Genomic DNA, 6407 nt, shown 5'->3' with positions numbered 1-6407 from the left:
GGGGGGCAGGTACCGCGAGATGGGTGGGGTTATTTCTCGTCAGGTTTTGTCTGTAAGAATTTTTGTCGTCAGGTTTTGTCTGTAAGAATTTGATACGATTAGTGTAGGTTTCAGGCATGGAAACCTAGGAAGGACTTACGCATGGCCGCAACGATGTTCATGTAGCTTCCCCGCGGTATCATAAATGATATCATACACAACTGTTATGTTGATAATAATAACATATAGCCTCTGGGGTTATATATATATATAATGTCAACACACGCTCAAGCTCACTTAAACACACACAGATTATGTAAACACACACTGAAATACATACATCTTACCACTTAGTACCTCTCTCTCATCACCCTGATTGCCACATTGTCGTGGGCAGCAGCCAGTCTTCTGGGTTGTATTGCCTTCTACCTTTTACTGATGGTCTGGAGAGATTGGTCGGTAGCTACCTCATTCCATAGTTTCCGGTACTTCCCAAGCATGGGTGAGCAGTCTGTAATGAAAAAGATGCAGTACTCGAACGGAAACGGTATGTGGCGATGACCGACCTCAGCATGTCTAGTTCTGTTTCTGGAATGTAGAGTCGCCATGTGTGGTACATGTATCAATCCTGGATCAGGTCTTTCCTGGAAGCTGAGGCCGTCTTCTTTCTGGAGTGCTGTCATCTTTCTGATTACATCTTCAGGCATGTTGAAAAACAAAGCAAATTAATGACTCTAAGGCCACATCAATTTAATTTGTTGCCGAAAGTCGCCGCGGCCTGGTCGGACGATTTCTGCTCAAAGCAACTGACGGCATGGTGCCAGATCAGTTCTAGCCTGACCTTGGTCCCGGCCCTGACCCGAATGCCGGCGTTCAATCTGGCACTGCAGGATTAAAAGAAAGTAATATGTACTTAGTATGTCATCTAGCGTGAGTCATTCAGCTTTCGTCGCTCCCCACTCGGTGGGCCGAGTATATCACCTGAATAAAACATAGCCGATCATCTGTTAGCAAGGAGGTTAAAAAATATCAGAACGTTACTTACGACTCTGCTATGTGTTCTGCCACGTTGGGGTCCACGACCTTGATCTGCTTAAACTTCAATGTCATGTCCTCGCTTCCCTAAAAATGAGAAATGACACGCACATGGGAACGGGGAGAATGCATGATACTAGTAATCACTTACCTGATGCTGAGAGCACATCAGAAATTTCCTAACCTAACATTGCCAAACTTAAATTATATTACCTAAAGAAAAAGAAATTGTATCTACCCCAAGGTCCTCAAACACACAATCCAGGAGATGGACTCTGCCGACACGGATGAAAGACATGCTTTCAGAGAGCAAAGAGGGCTGGTAGCAAAGCGCGGATAAAATTATTCTGTCCTGGTGTCCTGGATTCTGCAGTCACACTGTCACTCCTCCGCGGACCTCACACGGTCAGTGCACTGTCTCGAGACAGTCCCCACGGGGGGCTTCGCACTTCGCGCGCATCTTCCGCCCAGCGGGCGCAACTCGCCGGATCCAGCTTCTCAATGCATTACTTCAAACCCCTACTGTTTTCACCACGTTACAATGGATACTCCATTTTCTCACATCACAAGTGTCACTGATGGTAGATAGCAATGGTGAAACCATATTAATGTGAACCAGGGCAATTGATGAAAAATCACATTTGAAAGCCAGGAGTCTTTCAAGTCCTTTGTCCAGGTGCTGTTATGTGTGGTGACATTATGAGACATAACGTTGTAAACCCAAATTTATCAGTCATGATTTGTTGTTGGTTTCCAAAGAAAAACAGGGATGTGTAATTTTTTACATGCAAGGCAACATGAGAAGTTTACCTGCCGTGGTAAACTGTGTCATTCCAATGACGCACTTTCAAGTATGCTCTGTTAAGAGTACATACCACGCCAACTTTAGACGGGAAGCCTTGCTGTGGTGAAACTGTGTCATTCGTTTGACGCACTTTACAGTTTGGGCTGTTAAGGGTATATTCCGTGCCTAATTTCATAGAAAACTTCTGCCGTGGTAAACTGTGTCATTCCAATGACGCACTTTCAAGTATGCTCTGTTACTGCAGTTGTAGTTTATCAGTACGTTACAGCAGTTGCAATTCTTCAGCAGTTCCTCGAAGGGACTCCTCCCACCACGGCCCCGCCCTCGCCCACGTGCAGCTCCTCTTCCGTGCGCAGATCCCGACCCGTGGCTTTTGTCCTGGTTGTAGCTGTTGTAGTTGTTCGCCACCACGGCCCCGCCCACGCCCACGTGCACTGGCTTCCGGGGTGCCCGACCCTTGTTTGACCGTCGTCACGCCCCCACCGCCGTGTGCACTCATGGCTGCCCTGACCAACAGGGAGTTGTTCATCGCGCGCGCCCCACGTCCTCGGCCACGATTCGGCACCTTCCAGCTCCTGTCGAGCTTCCACGAGGGCCAGAAGCCCTTCTGGAGGCACTACCGGGCCCGTGGATGTCGCCCCTTCCCGCAAAGAAAAAGACAATGTAATGATGTCCTTGATCTTTAATTCAAAACCTCCATACTACATCATCCTTACAGACATTTTTCATTGATTGTTTTTTCTCTTTCAAAGATGTTGTAATGCTCCATAGTACCAACACAAGCTGCTTGCTCCATAATACCAGAACAAGCTGCTAGAAGGTTGGGGTGGGGGGTGGGGTGGTCAAAACTGGCTCAAAACCTAGGCCACTTCTTCCCCGGCCATCACAACAGCTATCAACAACCATAGGTGCTAGAAATACTGTGATTTGTTTACCCATGAAAAAAGCCAACTCACTGCTTGCTATTGGACACAGGAGTCCCGGTACCTCCGCCTCCCTCTTTTCCCAAGCTTGTGGACGATTTCGTCTCCGATTTCAACATCCAGGACGAAAGTTATACCTATGTCAGCTGTCTAGTCATTAAAGGGCCACCATACTCTTCAGTTTGGTTGGGAGACATATTCATCACCTATTACCGTTTTATAACTAAGATTGTACACTTCTACATTCAATTACTGGAACATGTACCTAGGATCTTGGAAAAAGCAGAAAATTGAGAACTGTCCAATTCTCTACTTATTGTTTTTGATGGTGTTTTCTTTCACATTCCGTCACTGACAATTGACCTTGGGTATCTACACTCTTGATCATTGCATTCAAAATTTTGTATACGTCTTGTACATGTACTCTTTCTCACCTTTTCCCACATTAACTCAGCCTGGATCTGAACTTTCTGCTCGTCTTTCTCCGTGCCCGCGTCCTTAATCGTCTCATCTTCTGCGAACAGCGAATCCTGTAAGTAGGTCAGATGTGTTACACAGGGGTGCTAGTTTCATCATGTCCATTGTTGTGCCTTTGGGGGGAAGCCCTTTACAAATTACACATTTCTTTATCTTAGGCGATTACATTACCCGCTTCCTTTTGCTCCCAAAATGAAATATGGAAGAGGAGAAGAATGAAGAAATAGAATAAGAGGATTAAGAGTACTGGTGTGTGGTGGTAGCCCCATCAGTATGACATCGTTAGCGATTGCAGTGTCAATTGCGTTGGCCGTGAGGTGGGAAGAGTGCTGGTCCATCAGTAGAAGTACTGGTCTCTCTGGAGAACTGAAGCGGCAGAAACACTCCTTGAGCCACTCCACAAACACCTCGGCCTCGATGAAGCCGGATGGTGTCGTGGAGTACACAGCATTGTCGGGACCCTCGAGACGGTATGCAGAGCTGGGGTAGGACTTGGAAAAGATGACCAAAGGGGGCAGCACCGATCCGTCCGCTGAGACACACTCCATCGTCGAGATGTGCGCACGTGTGCCTTTTCGCACAGACACTGCTGGAGCACCCATTTTAGAGAAGGTTACGACACTCTTCTTTTGGGGGTCTAGATCGAATCCTGTCTCATCTACGTTATACACCCTGTGTGGCTGGTCTGACAGCCCATTGTCGCTCAGCGTTGACTTCAGCAAGTTGAAAAACTGCTTCACCACGTCCCCATCAACAGAATCCCACCTGCCTCGGTCGAGAGGGGAAGGCTTCCTTAGGGTCAACTTGTTACGACCTTTGAACGCTCGCCACCATTTCTGGGAGAATCCCTTTTTACGATTTACCTTGGGAGGGACTCCAGCTTCTTTGCTGCCTCGCACGTGTATGGCTAATGCTAAGGACAGTATTGACTTCTTGTTGATAGGAAATCCCCTGTCGACCCGATACTTTATGTAGAAGACAAGGCTGGCCTCTTCTTCCTTAGATAGGATAGCTCGTCTTCCATTCCGTGCGTCTACCCTACTCTTGCCCGAGATCTTGTCATTCAGGGTTGTACGAGGAATGCCATGCTTCCTGGCAGCCTGTGTTGGTGTTAAGTTGTTCTTACGTACGTCTTCCAAAGCTTCTTCAATTAATTTGGGGTCCCATGTTTTTCTTTTCTTTCTTGACCTTTCCATGTTCTGAAAATTTATTGAAATTTTAGTCAGTTCTGAGTGAAATGGGTGGGCTGTTCATCCATTCGTTCATTCATTCACCTATTAATTCATTCAACCATTAATCACCTATTAATTAATTCAACTCTTTTAATTTTATTAATTGTCACATGATTATCATATCACCTATTAATTAATTCAATTGTTCTTTTCCTTTCTCCATACGCTCATCAATTCTTTCTGCTATACTAATTAGTCTTCCGTCTGAAGTATGTTTAACCGTAACGCTTTGTTTAACACAAGTACTACGCCAGGGTAATTCAGTGTCCTTGGATGATAACAAACTGTGGCTAATTGTTGTTATTTATTCATTTTTATCTGTCAATCTATCACCACTTTTAATTTTTTTTTTACTTTCGACAGTGCATCTAGAACACACAGAAGCGTTATGGGCGATACTGTATGGCGTTAACAGTCCCAGATTGGAAAAGGTCAATGCAAATGCAAAATGGAGCCGTCTAGCGATCCACATCAGAATCGCAGAAATAATAAATATTACAAGCATTATTCCTTCTATAGTTGCGATCCATTGTGTCCCTGGATATGTTTAGAGGAAAATGTGACGAAACTTTTACTTTCTTCTTCATGTTACATCACAAAATAATACAAAAAAGTGGTCATCACAAACCTTTGTCGTCTGAAGTTCTGGAGTCAAGCGCCACCCAAAGCCTTCTGGGTAACCAAAATGGCGGCGTTCAATTTTACGTTGGAAGAACGGAAAATAGTCGCAATAACATAGCGTTTTTTATCGATTAATCACAGCGAAAGACCAGACGCAGGTTAGCAAAAGGAATTTTATTAAGCATTCTTGTTCACCATTTTGTAAAACTGAAGATACGTTTTGTATTTGTCTGCTAATCCTCTGCAGAAGTACGCGGCATCTCCCTCCCACGACGTAGTTAGGCTTTCGTATAAAGGACGATAGGCAGCGGAGCTCGTACACTTCGAATGCATGTGTGTTAAGTCCATCGCGAGCTTGTCTTCAACTCTCGTGTGTCTAATGTGTGCATACCTAAAGGGATAACGTATGTTGCATCGATGCATGTCTTGTTTTTAGAAGTGACGGATAAAGGTACCCGTGACGGATAAAGGTACACCAGCGTTATATACATTGTAACAGTGTAGCACAGGGAATACTCTCTTGCATATACATTTTCAACAGTGTAACATAGGGAATACTTTGTCAGTCTTTTGAATAACAGTCTAACATAAGGAATACTATTCATACTCTGGCAAAGTCTTGTATACACATTTCAACAGTGTAATACAGGGATTCATACTCTGGCAAAGTCTTGTATACACATTTCAACAGTGTAACATAAGGAGTACTCTTTGTAAAAGTCTTCTATATACATTTCAACAGTGTACAATGGGGAAAAGTCAATGGGAGAAGTATGTTCCTCTCAGCAAAGACTGTATGACTCAAACTATATAATTAATCCCCCTGATTATGCAAATAGACCTACCCACCTACCAAATACCAAGACAATCCATTAAGGCCTTATCAAGTTATATTCTTTACAAACACACAAATACACAGACACACAAACGCCTCTGAAAACATAACCTTCTTGGCGAAGGTAACGACAAAGTGGATTCATATATTATGGTAAGATACTAAGAGTAATGTTTTTTTTTTAATCTATCAACATGGTCAGGTGTCATACAAAATGTAAAGCTGTAATATTGTTGACCTACAATGATTGAATCCACTGCCTCGTTAGATTCTTTGCTGAGAGGAACTTACTTCTTCCATTGTCATTATCATAGTTCCCATCCTGAAGGTGTTGATCTAGGTATTCTTTTAAGGCAACGGGCATTTTCTCTACCCTTGGGTCTATGAGATCACCCTCTGTGACATTTTCATATAGACTTTCAAACTCACTCATGTCAACTTCGACATCATACTTCTGATCATTTTGCAGTACAATGCCTAACAACAAAATGTGGATTAAA

This window comes from Branchiostoma belcheri, unplaced genomic scaffold (genome assembly GCF_001625305.1).
Source record: "Branchiostoma belcheri isolate BF01 breed outbred unplaced genomic scaffold, Haploidv18h27 scaffold183, whole genome shotgun sequence".
Lineage (NCBI taxonomy): Eukaryota > Metazoa > Chordata > Leptocardii > Amphioxiformes > Branchiostomatidae > Branchiostoma > Branchiostoma belcheri.
Note: the sequence above shows the minus strand (reverse complement) of the source record.